The sequence below is a fragment of the Mustela nivalis genome, assembly GCF_964662115.1.
Source record: "Mustela nivalis genome assembly, chromosome: 10".
Classification (NCBI taxonomy): Eukaryota; Metazoa; Chordata; class Mammalia; order Carnivora; family Mustelidae; genus Mustela; species Mustela nivalis.
Window position 1 is genome coordinate 36,826,783 of NC_139029.1, and position 23,919 is coordinate 36,850,701.

The window sequence follows — 23,919 nt, forward strand, 5'->3', positions numbered from 1 at the left end:
CAACCTAACCCTACACCTAAAGGAGCTGGAGAAAGAACAAGAAAGAAACTCTAAGCCCAGCAGGAGAAGAGAAATCATAAAGATCAGAGCAGAAATCAATGAAATAGAAACCAAAAAAAACCAATAGAACAAATCAACGAAACTAGGAGCTGGTTCTTTAAAGAATTAATAAAATTGATAAACCCCTGGCCCGACTTATCAAAAAGAAAAGAGAAAGGACCCAAATAAATAAAATCATGAATGAAAGAGGAGAGATCACAACTAACACCAAAGAAATACAAACTATTATAAGAACATACTATGAGCAACTCTACAGCAATAAATTTGACAATCTGGAAGAAATGGATGCATTCCTAGAAACATATAAACTACCACAACTGAACCAGGAAGAAATAGAAAGCCTGAACAGACCCATAAGCAGTAAGGAGATTGAAACAGTCATTAAAAATCTCCAAACAAACAAAAGCCCAGGGCCAGACAGCTTCCCGGGGGAATTCTACCAAACATTTAAAGAAGAACTAATTCCTATTCTCCTGAAACTGTTCCAAAAAATAGAAATGGAAGGAAAACTTCCAAACTCATTTTATGAGGCCAGCATCACCTTGATCCCAAAACCAGACAAGGATCCAATCAAAAAAGAGAGCTATAGACCAATATCCTTGATGAACACATATGCGAAAATACTCAACAAAATACTAGCCAATAGGATTCAACAGTACATTAAAAGGATTATTCACCACGACCAAGTGGGATTTATTCCAGAGCTGCAAGGTTGGTTCAACATCCGCAAATCAGTCAATGTGATACAAGACATCAATAAAAGAAAGAACAAGAACCATATGATACTCTCAATAGATGCTGAAAAAGCATTTGACAAAATACTGCATTCCTTCCTGATCAAAACTCTTCAAAGTGTAGGGATGAGGGCACATACCTCAATATCATCAAAGCCATCTATGAAAAACCCACCGCAAATATCATTCTCAATGGAGAAAAACTGAAAGCATTTCCGCTAAGGTCAGGAACACGGCAGGGATGTCCATTATCACCACTGCTATTCAACATAGTACTAGAGGTCCTAGTCTCAGCAATCAGACAACAAAAGGAAATTAAAGGCGTCCAAATCGGCAAAGAAGAAGTCAAATTATCACTCTTCGCAGATGATATGATACTATATGTGGAAAACCCAAAAGACTCCACTCCAAAACTTCTAGAACTTATACAGGAATTCAGTAAAGTGTCATGATATAAAATCAATGCACAGAAATCAGTTGCATTTCTCTACACCAACAACAAGACAGAAGAAAGAGAAATTAAGGAGTCAATCCCATTTACAGTTGCACTCCAAACTATAAGATACCTAGGAATAAACCTAACCAAAGAGGCTAAGAATCTAGACTCAGAAAACTATAAATTACTCATGAAAGAAATTGAGGAAGACACAAAGAAATGGAAAAATGTTCCATGCTCCTGGATTGGAAGAATAAATATTGTGAAAATGTCTATGCTACCTAAAGCAATCTACACATTTAATGCAATTCTTATCAAAGTACCATCCATCTTTTTCAAAGAAATGGAACAAATAATTCTAAAATTTATATGGAACCAGAAAAGACCTCGAATAGCCATTGGAATGTTGAAAAAGAAAGCCAAAGTTGGTGGCAAACAATTCCAGACTTCAAGTTCTATTACAAAGCTGTCATCATCAAGACAGCATGGTACTGGCACAAAAACAGACACATAGATCAATGGAACAGAATAGAGAGCCCAGAAATAGACCCTTAACTCTATGGTCAACTAATCTTTGACAAAGCAGGAAAGATTGTCCAATGGAAAAAGACAGCCTCTTCAATAAATGGTGTTGGGAAAATTGGACAGCCATGTGCAGAAAAATGAAATTGGACCATTTCCTTACACCACACACAAAAATAGACTCAAAATGGATGAAGGACCTCAATGTGAGAAAGGAATCCATGAAAATCCTTGAGGAGAACACATGCAGCAACCTCTTTGACCTCATCCACAGCCACATCTTCCTAGGAACAACGCAAAAGGCAAGGGAAGCAAGGGCAAAAATGAACTATTGGGATTTCATCAAGATCAAAAGCTTTTGCACAGCAAAGGAAACAGTTAACAGAACCAAAATACAACTGACAGAATGGGAGAAGATATTTGCAAACGACACATCAGATAAAGGACTAGTGTCCAAAATCTATAAAGAACTTAGCAAACTCAACACCCAAAGAACAAATAATCCAATCAAGAAATGGGCAGAGGACATGAACAGACATTTCTGCAAAGAAGACATCCAGATGGCCAACAGACACATGAAAAAGTGCTCCATATCACTCGGCATAGGGAATTACAAATTAAAACCACAATGAGATATCACCTCACACCAGTCAGAATGGCTAAAATCAACAAGTCAGGAAATGACAGATGCTGGCGAGGATGTGGAGAAAGGGGAACCCTCCTACACTGTTGGTGGGAATGCAAGCTGGTGCAACCACTCTGGAAAACAGCATGGAGGTTCCTCAAAATGTTGAAAATAGAACTGCCCTATGACCCAGCAATTGCACTATTGGGTATTTACCCTAAAGGTACAAACGTAGTGATCCAAAGGGCACGTGCACCCGAATGTTTATAGCAGCAATGTCCACAATAGCCAAACTATGGAAAGAACCTAGATGTCCATCAACAGATGAATGGATCAAGAAGATGTGGTATATATACACAATGGAATACTATGCAGCCATCAAAAGAAATGAAATCTTGCCATTTGCGACAACATGGATGGAACTAGAGGGTATCATGCTTAGCGAAATAAGTCAAGCAGAGAAAGACAACTATCATATGATCTCCCTGATATGAGGAAGTGGTAATGCAATATGGGGGCTTAAGTGGGTAGGAGAAGAATCAATGAATCAAGATGGGATTGGGAGGGAGACAAACCATAAGTGACTCTTAATCTCACAAAACAAACTGAGGGTTGCTGGGGGGAGGGGGTTTGGGAGAAGGGGGTGGGATTATGGACATTGGGGACGGTATGTGCTTTGGTGAGTGCTGTGAAGTGTGTAAACCTGGTGATTCACAGACCTGTACCCCTGGGGATAAAAATATATGTTTATAAAAAATAAAAATAAAAAAAAAAAAAGAAGGAGAAGCTGGCTCCCTGCTGAGTAAGGAGACTGATGTGGGTCTCAATCCCAGTACCCTGGGATCATGACCTGATCTCAAGACAGATGCTTAACCAACTGAGCCACTCAGGTACCCCTAAATTGCATTTATTATTAAGTATAAGTACCATCCTATGATGAAATTAAATGAATTGCAGACTGAGAAGTAGAACACTTAATTCATTTATTCTTTTATTTATTTATTAACTCAACAAGTATTTATTGAGCATGAACTCTGAAACCGAAGTCTAGGTATACATTAGTTATCTGCCATTTAATATCCCTATGCTATTATTTCTAACCATCATTATTTTCATATTACCACATACCAGACACTTTTCTAGATACTTGGGAGACAAGTAACAAAAGTAAATGTCCACACTCTTGTGGAGCTTGAATTTAAGTTTCTGTTTCCTATTTTGCTGTTAGACTACCAGCTATTGCTCACATGGCTGTTAATGTCCTTGTTATGGCAGTCTTTATCTTCTCTGTTCTCCTTCTTATTACTGTGGAATATGAAGAAAGCCAATAAAGCTAATTATAAATATGTCTAAACCAAGTATCAACAGTTTTTAAATGAGAATCTGGGAATGCTTTGGAGGACCTAAGAGAAGAAGACATGGTGCTTATCCTTGCACAAGTTGTGATGACAAGACAGAGGTACATAACAGTGTGGTAATAATATGAGAGTTTCTTAAGCTCAAAATAGAAGGTCTCAGAGCTTGTATCCAGTGTCAAATTCCTGCCCATTTTAAGGTGAACTGTTATTTTACTCAAACAAAATTTTAATACTCCACTATGTACTATACCTCCTACCAGATGCTGGGGGCTAAAATGAATAAAATAATATTGCTATTCTCAAGAAGTTCATCAAAGAAAGATACATAAACAAGTATACTACAATAATAATATAATAATGCAATAAAAGCTGACATTCTAGTCAGTGATTTAGAAAATCAATTTGAATAAGAAAAATATAACAAGTTAAGATAGTGATAAACTATATGAATAAACCATGTGAATAAATATGAATAAACCATGAAACTGCTTTAATAGTGAAGCTAGTGTTTGGGGTTACACTACTTTTTATTGGGTAGTCAGGGAAGACCTATGTAAAAGAGCTGGCATTTGAAGTGAGGGAAACATCAATAAAGTCACTTGAAGATCAGGGTAAGGGTGTTCTAGGTAAAGAGGCTATGCTGGGTATCTTGTCTTCGCTTCTTTAAACGTATTATCAACCTTCTCAGCCTGCTCTTCACTCAGAAGGTTGACCTGTATATATTGAGTTGAACCTTATGGAATTAGAGATTTTGACAACTGGTTCAACCCACCAACTAAAAAGGACTGCCTTGCATTTTAGCTTCCAGGTTGGGTTTACACAAGGGAGCTCCAGAAAGATATGGGGAAGAGGAATTGTATGACTGTTTACTCCCTTGTGGAGTCACCTTAAGCTAATTCTGTCTCTCAGCATATATTTCTCAGCTTCTGTCAGGTGACTCTCTCAACAGAAACCTCTTTTTTGTGGTCTGATAACCATTTTCTCCCTTTGCCTCTTCAGGCTTGGCTGGTAATATGTCCTAATATTACTACCTTAGTTACATCATTATAACTTGTGTTTTCCCCACATCCTGCCAACACATTTAGATACTGTCCCTTTAATAAATTCTTCAAATTCCTGCCAGAATTATGATAGAGGAGATAAGCCTGGAATATCTGAGAATCAGAGAAGGCTAACATGGCTGGAGCTTAATGAGAAATGAAAAGGAAAGAAAAGAAGTTGGAGAGATGGGCAGATATTAAACAATGCAGGGACTTACAGACTATGAAAAGGATTTAGAACGTTACTTTAACTGTAATGAGAAGCCACTGGAAGTAAAGGAAGAAGTAATAACTAAATCTGCATTAAGTCAAAGTAGGAACTTCAAGAAAGAGGTGAGCTTTAATGGTTGAACATAATACTGGTTGACAGAAATTTTAGGCATGGGACTCAGTAGTTACAGGAAAGGGACTGGAAGGAAACTAGGGTAGTAATTCAGGTGGAAGTTCCTTTAGAAATATAACGTGATGACTATAAAAATGGACAATTCTAATGATTTGAGAGCTATACAACCTTATAAAGACTAAATTTTCTGCTGGCTATACACTCATGGAATTAGGTATCTTAAAAGATAAAAGCAGAATAAAACGTATTATTTAACTACAGTTTCTTTTTTAAACAAACAGTAAAAATCAATAGAGGTATGTCATTGCTTTTCTTTGAAGCTTTCTTTTGAAGATTTGGCCTAATCTTCCCATCAAAACAGCCTTACTTAGATCTCCCCTATTCAGTAACATTCAGTCACAAGTAAGTGAAACCATATGATAATTGGCTTTCTCTGTTTGACTTATTTCACTTAGCATAATATCCTCCAGTTCCATCCTTGTTGATGAAAATATTGGATATTCATCCTTTCTGATGGCTGAGTAATGTTCCATTGTATATATGGACCACATCTTCTTTATCTATTCATCTGTTGAAGGGCATCTTGGCTCCTTCCACAGTTTGGCTATTGTGGACATTACTGCTATGAAAATTGGGGTGCTTATGGCCCTTCTTTTCACTACATCTGTATCTTTGGGGTAAATACCCAGTAGGCAATTTCTGGGTCATAGGGTAGCTCTATTTTTAACGTTTTCAGGAACCTCCACACTGTTTTCCAAGGTAGCTGTACCAACTTGCATTCCCAGCAACAGTGTAAGAGGGTTCCCCTTTCTCTACGACATTTCCAACATTTATTATTTCTTGTCTTGTCAGTTTTTACCATTCTAATATATTTTTACCATTCTGATATAAGCTGGTGTCTCAATGAGGTTTTTATTTGAGTCTCCCTAACAACTAATGATGTTGAACATTTTTTCATGTGTCTGTTAGCCTTTCATATGTCTTCTTTGGAGAAGTGTCTGTTCATATCCATTGCCCATTTTTTGACTTGATTATTTGTTTTCTGGATGTTGATTTTGAGAAGTTCTTTATAGATCTTGGATACCAGCCCTTTATCTGTAGTGTCATTTTCAAATATCTTCTCCCATTCCATGAGTTGCCTCTTTGTTCTGTTGACTGTTTCCTTTGCTGTGAAGAAGGTTTTTATCTTTTTTTAAAATTTTATTTTATTTTTTCAGTGTTCCAAGATTCATTGTTTATGCAGCACACCCACTGCTCCATGCCATACATGCCCTCCTTAGTACCCACCACCAGGCTCACCTAACTCCCCACCATCTCCCCCCTCCCCACAAACTTTCAGTTTGTTTCTCAGAGCCCACAGTCTCCCATGGTTCATCTCCCCCTTGGATTTCCCCCAATTCACTTATTTTTTTGTTCTCCCAATGTCCTCCATGTTATTCCTTATGCTATACAAGTAAGTGAAACTATATGATAATTGACTCTCTCTGCTTGACTTGCTTCACTCAGCATAATCTCCCATCCATGTTGATACAAAAGTTGGGTATTCATCCTTTCTGATGGAGGCATAATACTCCATTGTACATATGGGCCATATCTTCTTTATCCATTCATCTTTTGAAGGGCTTCTTGGCTCCTTCCACAGTTTGGTGACTGTGGCCATTGCTGTTATGAGCATTGGGGTACAGAGGGCCCTTCTTTTCGCTACATCAGTATCATTGGGATAAATATCCATTATGCAATTGTGGGGCCCTAGGGTAACTGTTTTTAATTTCTTAAGGAATCTCCACACAGTTTTCCAAAGTGACTGTATCAACTTGCATTCCCACCAACAGTGTAAGAGGGTTCCCCTTTCTCCAGATCCTGTCCAGCACTTGTTGTTTCCTGTCCTGTTAATTTTGGCCATTCTAACTGGTGTAAGGTGGTATCTCAAAGTGGTTTTCAATTGAATCTCCCTGATGGCTAATGATGATGAACATTTTTTTCATGTGTCTGTTAGCCATTTGTATGTCTTCTTTGGAGAAGTGTCTGTTCATGTCTTCCACCCATTTTTTGACGTGATTATCTGTTTTTTGAATGTTGAGTTTGAGGAGTTCTTTATAGATCTTGGATATCACCCCATTTGTCTGTAGTGTCATTTGCGAATATTTTCTCCCATTCTGTGGGTCGGCTGATTGTTTTGTTGACTGTTTCCTTTGCTGTGCAGAAGATTTTGATCTTGATGAAGTCCCAAAAGTTCATTTTCACTTTTGTTTCCTTTGCCTTTGGAGACATGTCTTGAAAGAAGTAGCTATGTCAAAGTTTGCCAGTGTCAAAGAGGTTACTGCCTATGTTTTCCTCTAGGCTTTTGATAGATTCCTGCCTCACGTTGAGGTCTTTTATCCATTGTGAATTTATCTTTGTGTATGTGCAAGAGAATGGTCAATTTTCATTCTTCTACACATAGATGTTCAATTTTCCCAGCACCATTCATTGAAGAGACTGTCTTTTTCATTGGATCTTTTTTCCTGCTTTGTCAACAATTATTTGACCACAGAGTTGAGGGTCTATATCTGGGCTCTCTACTCTGTTTCACTGGTCTATGTATCTGTCTTTCTGCCAGTACCATGCTGTCCTGGTGATCATAGCTTTGTAATAATGTTTGAAATCAGGCAATGTGTTGCCCACGGTTTTGTTTTTCTTTTTCAACATTTCCTTAGCAATTTGGGGTCTCTTCTGGTTCCATACAAATTTAGGACTTTTTGCTGCAGTTCTTTGAAAAATGAGGGTGGAATTTTGATAGGGATAGCATTGAAAGTATAGATTGCTCTAAGCAGTATAGATGAAGTTTTTTATCTTTATGAAGTCCAGAAGTTCATTTTCACTTTTGTTTCCCTTACCTTTGGAGACATGTTTTGAAAGGAGTGGCTGTAGCCAATGCCGAAAAGGTTATTGCCTATGTTTTCCTCTAGCATTCTGAAGGATTTCTGTTTCCCATTGAAGTCTTTCATCCATTTTGAGTTTATCTTTGTGTGTGGTGTAAGAGAAAGGTTGAGTTTTATTCTTCTGTATATAACTGTCCAATTTTCCCAGCACCATTTATTGAAAATACTGTCTTTTTTCCGTTGGATTTTCCCCCCCTGCTTTGTCAAAGATTATTTGACCATAGTCTTGGGGTGGGGGTCCATATCTGGGCTCTCTCTTCTGTTCCATTGGTCTATGTGTCTGTTTTTGTGTCGGTGCCATGCTGTCTTAGTGATCACAGCTTTGTAATATAGCTTGAAATCAGGCAACATGATGACCCAGATTTTTCTTTTTCAACATTTCTGTGGCAATTTAGGGTCTTTTCTGTTTCCATACAAATTTTAGGATTGTTTGTTCCAGGACTTTGAAAAATGCCATTGCCATTTTGGTCAGTATGGCATTGAAAGTATAGATTGCTCTGAGCAGCATAAAGATTTTTGCATAAAGATGCATGGAATGTTTTTCTAACTTTTTGTGTCTTCTTCAATTTCCTTTGCAAGTGTTCAGATGTAGTGAAAAGAAGGGGCATATACTCCCCAATGTTCATAGCAGCAATATTCACAATGGCCAAACTGTGGAAAGAGCTGAGATGCTCTTCAACAGATGAATAGATAAAGAAGATGTTGTCCATATATACAATGGAACATTACTCAGCCATCAGAGAGGATGAATACCCAACATTTGCAACAACATGGGTGGAGCTGGAGGAAATTATGCTAAGTGAAATAAGTCAAACCAAGAAAGAAAATTGTCATATGGTTTCACTTATTTGTGGAATGTAAGGAATAGCATGGAGGACATTAGGAAAAGAAAGGGAAAAATGAAAGGGGGTGGAAATCGGAAGGGGAGATGAACCATGAGAGACCATAAACTCTAGAAATCAAGCTGAGGGTTTTAGAAGGGAAGAGGGTTAGGGGATGGGTGAGCACCATGACGGGTATTAAGGAGGGCACATATTGCATGGAACACTGAGTGTTATACACAAATAATGAATCATGGAACACTACATCAAAATCTAATGAGGTACTGTATGGTGACTAACATAACATAAAAATTATTAAAAAAAGAAATATTGGCTTAAAAAAAGTCATTCATGCCTATAAGTCAAGAGGAAAACACAGTTGTGCATGGCATTTAATTCTTTTTGGCCAGAGTTTTTCAATTCTCCTAAACCTACCTCCTCTTTCCTAGCTGGAAAGGGTTTCACATTCTCAAACATAAGCCATATTTAGTCTCATACGCAAAAATTTTCTGTTTTCCTGCCTCACTTTCCACTTTCTCCAAAACTCAATGTATAGAGAAGAATGCAGGATTTGGAGTAATGCATACTTGGGTTATAATCCTGGTTCTGCCACTCACTAGTTAGTGACTTTTAATAAGTTATTACAACTCTTTGAGCCTTAGTTTCCATATCTATAAAGTAGAAGAATAATATTTGCCTTCATGGGGGTACTGAGACAATGATTTAAGTGTAAGCAAAGAATCTAACATAGCACTTATCATATAAATGCTCAATAAGCATGTTTTTCTTTTAGTTTCTCCCATCTCTATGCCATAAAATATCATACTAAATAACATCCTGGGAAAGTTATCATTAAACTTTTTATTGCACATACTAGCTCTATTATCTGAGGGATATTAAAATGTCTACTGGGAATATAAGCTTAGTAAAATAATAAAAAGATAATATAAATAATTATAATAATTTTTTGTAACTCAAAAATTATTTCATAACCATTTCTTCATTTTCTTTTCAAGATAACTTTATAGAATGGGTAGGTCAGATATTATGCCCATTTCAAAGGTGATGAAACAGGCTTGAAGATGTGATACTAGAAATTGGCCTAACCTACAAGGAATGGAGAAAGAAGCAAGACCCAGGGTTTCCCGTTCTTTTATAAGGGATAATTCCACTCCATTTCTAACAGACAAGGATATGCATTCCCTCTTGAGACCAGCTGTTGCCTTAAGAACAAGCCATTAAAATGACCCCTGATGTAATACTTAACTTACGAATCACTGAATACTGCATCAGGGACTAATTATGTACTATACATTGGCTAACTGAAGATAATAATAAAAAAAATGGTCCCTGATATATCCCACTCCTACCTCCAACCTTATCTCTCACCATGACTATTCATTAGTTTTAAAATAAGTGAAACTGAATTTATGTCTTGTACCTGGAATACATCAAACTGTTACTTCTGGGCACATGCTGCTGCCTTTCCGGGAATGCCTTCCCTGCTCCTGAATACCCAACTAGCACCTCTTCCTGAATCTTTGAAATCTCAACCAACTTTTGTTATAGCTAGGAGGGCTTTCTTGATACACTATCTCAAAGAGGCTCCTTCATCTCCACACTATAACATGCAACTATGTCTTGAATTTGGTACAACTGTATCTTCTCTGTACCAGTTGTTATTTGGTACAACTATGTCTATCTCTGCATCACTGTAAGCTTCATGAGTTCAAGAAATATGTCAAGCTTTTTAATATTCTCAGTGCCCAGACAGGTGTTGTCATGGAGCAGATGCTGAAGGAATACTTGATAACATGATAGATGACCTAAGTTTCATTGGGTATCTTTAGGTCTAACCTAGAAGCCTTACACATAAAAGGAAAACAGTAAAAAGAAGGAGTCAGTTCTAACCATCTACATACATTAAAGCATGGGGAACAAAGTGGAAAAACAAAAACAAAAATACAGAATTTGGCAATTACTGGAATTATTGCTCTTTGAGACCCAATCCTAAACATGTCATTTTCTCAGCAGCAATTCTCTCACCACTTTATCTCCATATACCCTTTGCCAAACTCAGACTGAGTTGATTCTCTAGTGTGAAATAGTATTAATCCTATTGAAAATGGTTCTGCCTGTGAAAAACCTAGGTCATCCATGGTGAAATGGATTTTAGCAGGCCCCTATGTAGATTTAAACAGAGATAGGATATCACAATTTTTCTGAGTCTTGGTTTTTCTACCTGTAAGGTACAGATTATATCTTTAAGCCTTTTCCCTGGGAATACTGATCATGGCATAAGGCAATGGTATGAAAATGTTCTGAACACTGTCAACCCATCCTATCCTGGCATCCATGCAGACTGGGAAAAAGGTTTGAGCCAGTGTTTTGCTGGGTAATTATGACTCCCAGTGGACACCATAGCTGTGCTATAACTCTGCAAAAGACAGAAGGGGATTGTCTGAGGGGCTATGTTAGAGGGCTTTGGAGGCAGAGGTCTTTGGATGCTCCATGAGTACATTATTAAGGAAAGTTAATGCGGAATTAATACAGGGTAAGGAGTATTCAGTATTCCAGCACTGAAGACCAAATAGAAATAATCATTTCTAGAAGGAAGGGAGGGCAGAAGGATAGAAGGAAGGGAGGAAGATGCAGAAGAAGGGAGGGAAAGGAGAGAGGGGAGTCAGTCATTTTAGGTATAAAGGCTTGCCTTTAAAAGTGGCCTGAATCAAGAATTGGGTTTAATGAGCATCTTAGCATCATAAGTGAGAGACACTTATCATCTCTCATTTATACCTCATACTCATGCTCAAAAGCCCAGCTCACTTCACTGCAATTCCATTCAGCTTATCTCATCTATATGTACCTGCTGATCCCTCACACCTATATATAGGTTGTTAGAGACCCTGACATGAGTGAGATACAGTCCTTAACCTCTAGGACTAAGCTGCAAAAGACCTAGAAACAGAAAATGACAACTCAATGATAAATGCTGTGAGAAAGTTCAAGAGGAAGAGGCATGGAGCATGGACTGATTAACTCTACCTCCAGAGCCCTGGAAGACTTCACAGAGGAAAAGACATTGAGGTTAGGCCCTGAAGGAAGACTCAGAGCTTTCACAGGCAGACTAATAGAGAGACAGAGAGGATTCTAGGCTGATATCACACTGAGAGCAAAGGCAGTCTGAAAGGAGAAGCAAATGGCTGACAAGAGAACCCCACCTCAGATGGCTGGCCAGGAAAGTGAGGAATTGGTGGGATGGTGTGGTAAGTGTCCCACTTCATCAGATATGCCTGGTACGTGGGTAACATCACCATAAACCTATGAATAGAACACTGGGAAGTGCCCTAGAGCCCCTCTAGAGAGCACAATGGGGCCTGAGTGGCCACACTAGGCTCCCTAAGAGGCCATATGAATGGGCTTTAGAAGGCAGCCTTTGCCATTCTGCCACCTTGTCCATCATCATTACCAGCAACCTAAAGTTTTAAATATAAGGCACAACTGGGAGCTGAGGAGCCCAGCACTTCAGAGCCAGTAGAAAGTGGACTGGGGTTGGAGGAAGTCATAACTAATCAGCTTTAGCAAGCTTAGAGCCCTAAAGACAGCACAAACTCATTTGTTGGACCTGACAGAGGAGTAGCACAGGCAAGGGAACAGCCTCAGTGAGGAAAGGGATATAAGAGGTAGAGCAGGAGATGAGCTTTTTTGTTCACAAACATCTGAGACATTAAATGACTTTCTTCAGGTCATACATGTAGAAGTAGAAAGGAAGGATTCTGACTCAGAGCTCTGACTCAAAATGCTATACTATGCTCTTTCTCTTATACCACACTGTCCTGTGTTCACACAGGAAGGGATTCTAAGATGTGTATATTCCTCCCCAAAGGATAAAAAAAAAGGCAGGGGGTACCTGGGTGGCTAAGTCCATTAAATTACCAACTCTTGATTTTGGCTCATGTCACGATCTCAAGGTCCTGAGATTGAGCCTATGTTGGGCTCCAGGTTGAGTTGGAGCCTGCTTAGGATTCTGACTCTCTCCCCCTCTGCCCCTCACCCATCCTCGCTAACTCGCTCTCTCTGTCTCATAAAAAATATATGTGTACACTCAATTTGATGTTGCTGCTAAATGTCAGTTTGAGAAAGAGAACAGGTTAGCAAGTTGCCATTAGATCTTTTCTATTCCCAATTCACTATCCTCACCCCCATTTCATACATTAGAAAACCCAGGCCCAGAGAGAAGCGATAACCTGACCAGGGTCACACAGTGGCTAGCACCCAGGTCTCTGAATTTCTACAACACCTCACTAGAAAGGAAAAGTTGCTCCCCAGCAGGTTTCCAGTGAAACCTGCTGTATTTTCAAGGCCAGTCAGTAGCTTAAAGGTCATTTGCTAGGAGGCTTCACATGCTTGTTTACTTACAGAAAGGGAGGAAAACTAATTTTAGCCCACTAAGGAATGGAATGCTGACATACAAATGCAATTAGGGGAAAAAAATCCAGTGGTATACTTGCAAAGAATAAAGAGCCTGCAAATTTGAAAAAGGGGTAGAGGTTCAGGCAGAGAAAAGGAAAGAGTGACAAAGTACTCTGGACATGTCTTAGGCTGAGAGGGAGGAGTCTCACATCCTGTAGGCCCTCTATGTGCCACTCTGACACTGTGTCCCAAGTAAGACTATTTTTCTCTCTTTATCTCAGAGGGCACTCACAACTTGAATTAGAAAAGGCAGTATGATGAAATGCTAAGAACCCGAGTTACAAAATTATGTGGGCCTAGCTTTGTGTCTGTCATTCATTAGCTGAATGACCTTGGGTAAATCACCTCATGTCTCTGAGTCTTGGTTTCTTCCTATCTTCAAAGGGAGAAATATCTACTTTGTAGCATTATAGTAAAATTAAAGGTAATATATGCATAAAGCACTTAGCATAATTCCTGGACGATAGCAGGCATTCAATAAACTTTAAGTATTACACATTACTATTGTTACTACTGCCACTATTACTATAATTATCTGTCCCTTGTGAAGTGAGGAGAATGTCATGGGATGTTTACATAGTGGTTTTCAGGATTTAGCTATTTTCAGTTAAAGGGCTATGTCTTTTCTCTCAGGGCAATGGAAATTACATATGTTTCTCTGAAGTTAATGTACTCCACCTCCCACTCAACATACAACCTGCCTAATGTGAATATACTTCTGTGGGGAGGTAGGAGTCATTTTTTTGGAACCTGTCACTGAGTGAGAACTGAAACTTCTGGGCCAGTGTCAGCAATGCCTTCTGATCCTACTAAATAGACCCCTGTCTCTGGTCTGACACTTTGTACTATCTTTTTGAAAACTGTCTAAGTATCACATCCAGGGCCCAAGCTGACTGTGCAGTATACACAGAATATCCTGGTTACTATGGGCCCTAGTCACAAGAAATTCCTGTCTTTAAATTGTCTAAGCCCCCTTCCAGTGCCTGAGATCAACTAGGGATAGTAGTAACAACTGAGCAGGTTATCCCAGTCCCCCATTTTCATCTTCACAGTACTCTCAAAACCTCTGCCTTCTGTGCCCTCATGTAGAGACAACCAGATGACCTGAGGAGTTCCAAGACTCATGGCTATCATTTTGTTCTCTGACTCAGGTGCAGGAAGATGGCTGGAAGAGCAGATCACGTTTGTTTGCTGGTATGCTATTTCTTTGACAGGATCATGCAAGGCTGGGTCACCAGAATGGTCCTAACATGATGATTTGGGATGGCTCCCACTCATGTTGGACATAATCAGGGGCTCTGGGCTACTGGTGGCCCACCACTAAACTCTGGCCTTGAGTTATGTGTGTGAGTCCAGACACTGGCTCTTGCTTATCTATGGTCCAACCATGGTGCTGTCTCTGATGTTACAGCAACTTAAGACAGCATGGATGGTAGAAGGCATCTCTTTCCCTGTGTCTTCTGAAGAGCAGTGCTAGGATGTTCTCTAGATGTGGTTGCATCTATCTTATGCTTATCTTTTCTGTGGTCTTTTAAAGTGGTCTCTATGTATCTCTGACAAATCCTTCTAATTGTCATCAATCAATACGCAAATATTGTGCTCTCTTGGGTATGTCTTAAGGTGCACCATATGACAACAAGCTTTCATTATGTGAATGGAACTTATCTCTCAGTATATGGGTCCCTTGCCAATTTTCCCTGCTGATGGTGTGTTTGGAAGATAGTTAACACTGAGCAGTCAATATCAAATAGAGAACAGTCTGAGGATGCAATGATCATGGACTAAAACTGAAGAGTTCAAGAAAAGACATGGTTGGAAGATACATGATCTATGTTTATGCTAAATAATCCTGAATTTAACATGACAGGCACATTAAACATGATCAGAATATAAGTGTATCATTTACAGTTACATATTTGCACTGAGTCCTATATTTATGTTAAGCATCGACAAGGCATCACAAAAACAATCGAGTCATTAGAAATGACTCGATTTGTGGAGGCACTGACAAAGATTCTTTCCTTATCCAAATTCTACTCAGGCTCCTCTGAACTTTCTTCTCAATTAGGTACTGAATTTTAGGTTTCATATTTGTCTCTTCATTATCCAATTTTAGCCAGAATCCTCCATCCTAGATATCTGATCAGATTCTTCATCTTCCATCATCCCCCAGATGATGTCTGATCACCCTGGCCTTCTTTCAGAAGGAACCCTGTTTGTTTGGTTTAACCACAATCCCTTTACTCTGAAACATCAGAGTAAAGATGTAAATACCTCTTAATGATTTCTAATTTTCCATCCACTGACTACTACCCTACCTCACATTTTGGTTATAAATTCTAGCTCTTCCTTGTTGTAATTGGAGTTGAACTGATCTCTCTCCTCTATTTACAAAACCCTATTGCAGTAGCCTCCCTGAATAAAGTTAGCCTTATTGCCCCTTAACAGGTGTCACAAATAATTTTTTTCTTTAACATACTATGAATGATGAAGTGTCAGGACAAATGATATAACCAGCATTAAATAAATGGTATTAGGAAACTGCAGAGACAAGATCTATATTGCTTTAATACAAACATGTTCCAAAGAGCTATGCATCATGGGTTATATCACTGTTGCTACCTTTTTTCACCCTCCAGATAGTAAATATGAAATTAGCCAGGAACCATACATTTCGTAATAAAGAATATGACAAGGTGGCACCTGGACATTTCACATTCACTGATTGAACAATAACTAAACACATTGCTTCTCTACCCATTGTTCTAAATCATCTAAATTCATGGATCTCACATGGGTTCATGAATTTTGCAAAATAATTTTAGATCAAATTGTTTATACAGAGAGAGGCCCAACAAAAAAAATATTTACCTGGGGTTTTGCACACCCTTGGAATGGCCTTGGACAGGTTGATATAAAATACACCTAGCTAGTGACTTAACCATGGGCTCTTACTACCAGAGAAATAATCAAGGAAAACATCTGAGGAGCATTATCATCCTCCCATTATAATGAAAGGTCACTACAGGTTTCACCTACAGATATATCCTAATCAGTCATTAAAAGTGATATATATTTTCTAAGCTTTACTATGCAAAAGAAAAAATGAACAGAAAAAAAAAGCAGCTAAGGGGGAATAGGATAAAATTTTAACAACTGCCTTAAAGAGGAGAAATCAGGAGTTTCCTGATACATGTGTATTTTTCACTACTTTCTAAATCTGCTACAATAAGCATGCGAGTGTGTACTATTTTCACTTTTATTTTTTAGCTCACTGTACTGCTTTCAACATGTTCCTCTTACTTCTCTGCACATAATGTTCCCTCTTTCCTACAGACTAATTTTCCCTCAACTACTCACCTTTGTTTGGTTAAATCCTAGTTATCTTTGAAATTATATCAGAAGTCTCACTTTCTCCAAGATTCTTACCTCTTTTCTGACCCCTCTAGGGTGAAGCTTTTCTAACAAGCTTCCCCATTATACTACAGATTCTTATAATTCTACAGGTAACTGAAAGTTTGATTGTCTCCTTCTTTCCCAGTCCTCTACTCCAGCAAAGCCTAGCACTGTGTGTGTGGCAAATAGATTCTCAGAAATATTTGTTACATGAATAGATGGCTGAAAAGAAAAAAAAATTCCTTTTTAAAAAAATATATACATATGAACAAAGGCTAGGAGGCTCAGGGAAGTTTTATCATTGTTGTTACTTGGCTTAATTTCCCATTGATAGCTACACAAAAAATTTGTTTACCCAGTGCTTCAGTAAGTAAACAGAGAATCTGGAACTGACTGCTCTCCTCTGAAAGGGACATAGAAAAAACGGTCTGGTAATTCTTTAGGGTAGTATTGGGCAAGAAAATTCCTAGGAATGTAATTCCATAAAGTACTCTGGGAAGAAAGTGGGGAGAGAGTCTGTATTCAAAAAACTTCTTAAACATCCTGTATGCAATGGTCCCCTCTAAAGATTTACAATGTGTATTGGCATATAACAATCTTTTAAAAAAAGTCTTGTAAAGAATCTGGCTAATTTGGGGTACCTGGGTGGCTCAAGTTGGTTAAGCATCTGCCTTCAACTTAGGGATCGAGGACCCCCAACCCTGCATCAGACCCCTTGCTCAGCAGGGAGTCTGCTTCTTCCTTCCCCTCTGCTTCTGCTCTTTTGTTCTCTGTCAAATAAATAAATAAATTTCTTTTAAAAATCTGGCTAATTTATTTTTAATCCAGTGCTTCTCAAACTTCTTTTCTTTTTTGCCAGTTTACTCATTTATTTTTATTAAAAAAAAAGAGAAATAAAAGGTATCCAAACTGTCAATGAAGAGTCATACTCTCTCTCTTTTCAGATGACATGATTCTTTATATAGAAAACCCAAAAGACTCCACCACCAAACTACTAGAACTCATACAACAATTCAGCAACGTGGCAGGATACAAAGTCAAAGTACAGAAATCAGTGGCTTTCTTATACACTAACCATGAAAATACAGAAAGGGAAATTAGAGAATTGATTCCATTTACTATAGCACCAAGAACCATAAGATACCTGGGAATAAACCTAAGCAAAGAGGTAAAGGATCTGTACTCAAGGAACTACAGAACACTCATGAAAGAAATTGAAGAAGACACAAAACGATGGAAGGCCATTCCATGCTCTTGGATCGGAAGAATAAACATTGTTAAAATGTCTATAATGCCTAGAGCAATCTATACTTTTAATGCCATTCCGATCAAAATTCCACTGGTATTCTTCAAAGAGCTGGAGCAAATAGTCCAAAAATTTGTATGGAATCAGAAGAGAGCCCGAATCGCTAAGGAAATGTTGAAAAACAAAAAACAGGGGGCATCACGTTACCTGGTTTCAAGCTTTACTACAAAGCTGTGATCACCAAGACAGCATGGTACTGGCATTAAAACAGACACATAGACCAGTGGAACAGAGTAGAGAGCCCAGATATGGACCCTCAACTCCATAGTCAATTAATCTTCGACAAAATAGGAAAAAATATACAGTGTAAAAAGGACAGTCTCTTCAATAAATGGTGCTGGGAAAACTGGACAGCTATATGGAGAAGAATAAAACTCGACCCTTCATTACACCATACACAAAGATAAACTCAAAATGGATAAAAGACCTCAATGTGAGACAGGAACCCAGCAGAATCCGAGAGAAGAACATAGGCAGTAATCTTTTCGATATCAGCCACAGCAACTTCTTTCAAGATATGTTTCCAAAGGCAAAGGAAACAAAAGCGAAGATGAACTTTTGGGACTTCATCAAAATCAAAAGCTTCTGCACAGCCAAGGAAACAGTCAAGAAAACAAAGAAGCAACCCACGGAATGGGAGAAGATATTTGCAAATGACAGTAGAGACAAAAGCTTGATATCCAGGATCTATAAAGAACTCCTCAAACTCAACACACACAAAACAGACAATTATATCAAAAAATGGGCAGAAGAAAAAAAATGGGCAGAAGATATGAACAGACACTTCTCCAATCAAGACATACAAATGGCTATCAGACACATGAAAAAATGTTTATCATCACTAGCCATTAGGGAGATTCAAATTAAAACTACATTGAGATATCACTTTACACCAGTTAGAATGGCCAAAATTAGCAAGACAGGAAACAACATGTGTTGGAGAGGATGTGGAGAAAGGGGAGCCCTCTTCCACTGTTGGTGGGAATGAAAGTTGTTGCAGCCTCTTTGGAGAACAATGTGGAGATTCCTCAAGAAATTAAAAATAGAACTTCCCTATGACCCTGCCATTGCACTACTGGGTAATTACCCCAAAGATACAGATGTAGTGAAAAGAAGGGCCATTTGTACCCCAATGTTTATAGCAGCAATGACCACGGTCGCCAAACTGTGGAAAGAACCAAGATGCCCTTCAACGGACAAATGGAAAAGGAAGATGTGGTCCATATACACTATGGAGTATTATGCCTCCATTAGAAAGGAGAATACCCAACTTTTGTAGCAACATGGATGGGACTGGAAGAGATTATGCTGAGTGAAATAAGTCAAGCAGAGAGAGTCAATTATCATATGGTTTCACTTATTTGTGGAGCATAACAAATAGCATGGAGGACATGGGGTGTTAGAGAGGAGAAGGGAGTTGAGGGAGATTGGAAAGGGAGGTAACCATGAGAGACTATGGACTGTGAAAAACATTCTGAGGGTTTTGAAGGGGTGGGGGGTGGGAGGTCGGGTACCAGGTGGTGAGTATTATAGAGGGGACGGATTACATGGAGCACTGGGTGTGGTGCAAAAATAATGAATACTGTTATGCTGAAAATAAATAGAAAATAAATTAAAAAATAAAAAATCAATTTTTGTTTAAATTCAAAAAGCAATCATATAATACATCATTTTTTTTTTTTACAGTGTTCCAAGATTCATTGGCTGAATGGGTGATGAAAAAGGAACATTACCTTCCTTTACTTCCCTTCTCTTCTTTCCCCATTTTTTCCCTTAGTTCCTTTTTGTTTTCTTCCATTCTTTTCATTCTTCAAATACCTTTTAAGAGTCTACTCTATGTTAGTCAATGTGCTAGATGGGCCCAGGGCCAATCCCTCTTCTCAAAAAGCCCCATTCTTAGTGCATTGAGTTGATCAGCTTCCACGCCCCAGGACAAGTTAACCAGAAGAGAGGGGGGAAAAGTCCCAAGGATTGCATCAAGAGCATCAGAGTGCTTCTAAGGTAGGGATGGAAGCCCTGCCTAGGTCTGCTTCCCAAACATTTTTAAGGCTGTATTCTTAAGGCATTTAGCAGCATGGAAGGAGGAGCAGAAAGTAGAAAAGTGTGATGTACAAATCACCAAATTAATTCAATTTTCATTAACTATATTTATTAATCAGACTTGGGGGATGAGCACACCTGTCCCCTATTTCAAATATTCCCTGGAGTTCTAGGAGATGAGCTAGTGATAATCTGACTATATGACAAGAAACTACCTTGGGAAAGGAGAGTAAAATTTCACTCACAGGAGATTATAAAGTAAATATAACACAGGACAGAAACAAAAAACGATAATAAAAACCATGGTCCCTACTTTTGAACTAAAAAGAATAGAAGTTCTTCTTTATATCACAGTGCCAATCACACTGCTATGTGATTGCCTCCCAGTCAGGATGGGAAGGTCCATGAGAAGTAGAAATTTTTCTTCTTTTCTGTCTGCATCCCCAGCCCCTGGCACGGGGCCTGGTATATTATAGATGCCTGATAAATTCTTTTTTTTTTTTTTTTAGATTTTTTAAAAATTTATTTATTTTCAGCATAACAGTATCATTATTTTCTTGACGTAGAACAGATGAAAGAGAGGATGTGGGGAAGGGGTGGAGGAGACTTAGATGAGACAAAAGAGTCACAGAATATTGTGAGAAGTTTGTGATTTTGAGCCCTGAATCCTTTGGTATAAAGTTCATCTTTGGGAAAATACTGCTTTCCCACAGCTGCCTCACTTATCCTCATCACCAAAGAATCTTGGGATGACCTGGGAAAGCATTTCTGATTTCTCCTGTGAATAAGGAGTCTTAGGCCTGCCATACTCCTTTTTGGAGACAGTCACTGAGGGAGGAGAGGTGAAGGTAAGTCTCTGCTTGAAATTCAACTAGTGCTGCATAAAGAATGATGCACATGAAAAATTGATCACAACACTGCACTCAGGCAAATATTATTAATAATGCAGTATTTAAACACACAATATAGCCCTCTTAATGATGAAAAGAAACCCAAGGTCAAAGCAAATAAAAGTCATTCCAATGAGACCAAAAGGAAGAGAGAAAATTTCTCCATGTGGATCACTCCACAGTAGTTTCCTCTACACCACCATATAGCAGGGTAAGTAAACTTTTTATCAAAAGAGGGAACAGAGCCATTCCAAATACTTCAAACCACTAGTCAGTTCTAGAAAACAGCAGAAACCAGGGCTATCTAACCCTCACTTTTCTCAATCTCCTCATCTGTAAAATGGAAATAATATTACCTAAAAAGTAGGGTTGTTATAAGAATTGGTTAATATATCAAATTAAACATATAGTAGGATCTTATAAATTTTAGTTCTCCTTCCTTAATATATTTGACTGAAATCAAAGTTATATAGAGAGTAGTGAGTTTTCAAAGGGACAGGATATATATATATATATATATATATATATATATATATATATGATATATCAAATATCAAATTGATATATCAAATTTGATTGATATGTATATAATATTTGATTATATATATATGTATAAAATCAAAATAAGGTGAACATCTTTGTGTATACCATCAGTACATGTCTTGAGCATAGTCTACCTGTGGAGCATTAACCTCACCCTAAATATCTAACAGCAATCAAATCCTCAGGCTTCTGCAATTGATACCATGACACCACCAAGCAAGTAAGAAGCAGCAGTGGAAAAAACATGGGACCAGGAGATAGTTTTTGTCCCATGTTTATTAATAAATCATGCTCTCCTTCTGGACCTTGGTTTCCTCATCTACAAAATAAAGGAGCTTCTCAATGATCCACAGTCACCAAACTGCAACTCTGAATATTTACAATCATGATAAGGCAAGTTATACTAAAAGAATGGGACTGGAGTCTTTTGACAGACCTGGGTTCCAATGTATCTCCTCCACATACTTGCAGTAAAATCTTGGTCAAGATACTTAATCTCTCTAAGCCCCAGATTCCTGGGAGATAAAAATGAAGCAATAATAGTTCCTACCTCAGAGATTTATTGTGAGAACTAAGTAATCCAAGATAACATTGCTAGTAAGGAAAATATGTGGAAAGCAAGCACAGGTCTGTTTAATTTCAAAGATCATGCTCTTTTCACTATAATCATGGAGAATACCAACATAAACAAATGTCTACAAAGCCAGGCAGAGTACAACAGAAGCAGAGACATTTTGCTCTTGAATGATAGAGGCAGGAGAGATTAAAGCTCTCTATGGGGAAAAGCAGCAAGTTGTTCCATCATGAAAAGATCTCTGGAACCAAAGGCTAGGAATTCAAAATACTTAATATGTCTGGGCCTCTATTTCTTCTTCTGTAAAATATGAACAGTAACACTACCCACTTCGTAAGAGTAAAGAATGTAAATAAGATATTGTATAAATAAGCCCTTAATGTAGTGCTTAGGACACAATAAAAGCTCAGTAAGTGATAGTTATTGCCATTATTATAGTAGGTTCTTTTAATTACATGAAATTAAATACTATTATAAAAGATCAAAATACTCTAGAATGACCTTAAACAGCCTACAAGATACTGCCAACGCTAAAAGAATCAGAAATCCGAAACAGCATTTTTTCACTGGCTTTCCAACTTCTGTATCACAGAAGAAAAAGTATAGAAACCATGTGCTTTGGCCTTCAACCAGGTTATATTCTCAGAGGTATTATTTGCATTTAAGATTTATTATTATCTTCCATGGTGCTGACATGAAATAACCTTCCATTCTCTTCCATGTTAAAAGAGTTTTCAGTGTTTCTTGGTTCAATAAATAATTCAGGACTCTATTAATATTTTAAAAAGAATAAGCAATATATTTTGGACCCTATAAAAACCATGAGGACTGAAATTAGTTATTTGTAGCTGAAAACTTAATTGAACCAACATATTGATTGTTTTTTCTTCCAGGTTTTATTGCCTTCACACTGAAGAAGAGTGGCTGCTTCCATTCGAAATGCTGCATACTTAATTATAACTGCTAGATTTTGTTTTCACAAAAACTCAAAAGCATCCAATCATGAACTTAAATACTCTTGCCCACCTGATGCTAAAGAGAACTATTCTGTTTTCCTTACAACAGTGCACTGTTCACATTTTTTACAGGATGATGGATACTATATTTTATACATAGGAGATTTCTGCGTTAGTACTTACAACCTGTCAAAAGAAGGGAAAAAAACCCTGTATTTTTAGCTAATATATCTCACATCTATGTATGTATCTCCTTTAATCTTTATTATTTATTTATTTAGAGTGTGGGGGTGGGGAAGGAAGAAAGGAGGAAGTGGGGGAATCTTAAGCAGTCTCCTACCCTGTGTGGAGCCTGACCGAGTGACACTGAGATCATGACTTGAGCCAAAATCAAGAGTTGAACACTTAAGCAACTATTCCTTAAATTGTACCCATAGAGGGTACTGTCTCCACCATATGTCATAACAACTCCAGGATGAAAGAGAATGTGCTCTGGGTCAGCATAATAATGGCCATATGGCAAATTACTCTCCATTTGACAGGGTAGATCAGTTCCCAACATGGTAGCTGGACTGAATTTAAAAAGAAAAATAGGAAATAAATCTGATTTTTGGTAGATCTACACACATATAAGCATATCTTCATGCACTTAGGCATTTTCATGTGCACACATATATGCACATGCACACACACAGCCTTTGGGTACACATAAATATATGGCAAACTTGTTGCAGCCTGGATCTGGAAGCATGTCCTTTGCTGAAGAGACAGATCCATCTAGTTATGGATGGGTTGACTTGACTCAAGTGTGAAGGAGCTAGGTCAACTGATGTCTGAGTACCTACTAAGTGTCAGGATCTATACTGCATTTCAGACTCTTT

General features: G+C 38.1%; 1 protein-coding gene and 2 long non-coding RNA genes across 5 annotated transcripts in view; 2 read left to right on the forward strand and 1 right to left on the reverse strand.

Annotated features, from left to right (window-relative positions):
* The window catches only part of LOC309843112, a 1,054,942-nt gene that overhangs the window by 962,793 nt on the left and 68,230 nt on the right, over positions 1 to 23,919 (forward strand). The gene's annotated exons all lie outside the window — the stretch shown is intronic.
* AGBL4 (AGBL carboxypeptidase 4) overlaps positions 1 to 23,919 on the reverse strand; it is a 1,624,959-nt gene that overhangs the window by 614,678 nt on the left and 986,362 nt on the right. The gene's annotated exons all lie outside the window — the stretch shown is intronic.
* LOC309842237 lies at positions 4,894 to 23,287 on the forward strand. Its single transcript, XR_014299572.1, has 3 exons — positions 4,894 to 5,108; positions 20,789 to 20,923; positions 22,976 to 23,287. It is a non-coding gene; the product is annotated as an uncharacterized lncRNA (long non-coding RNA).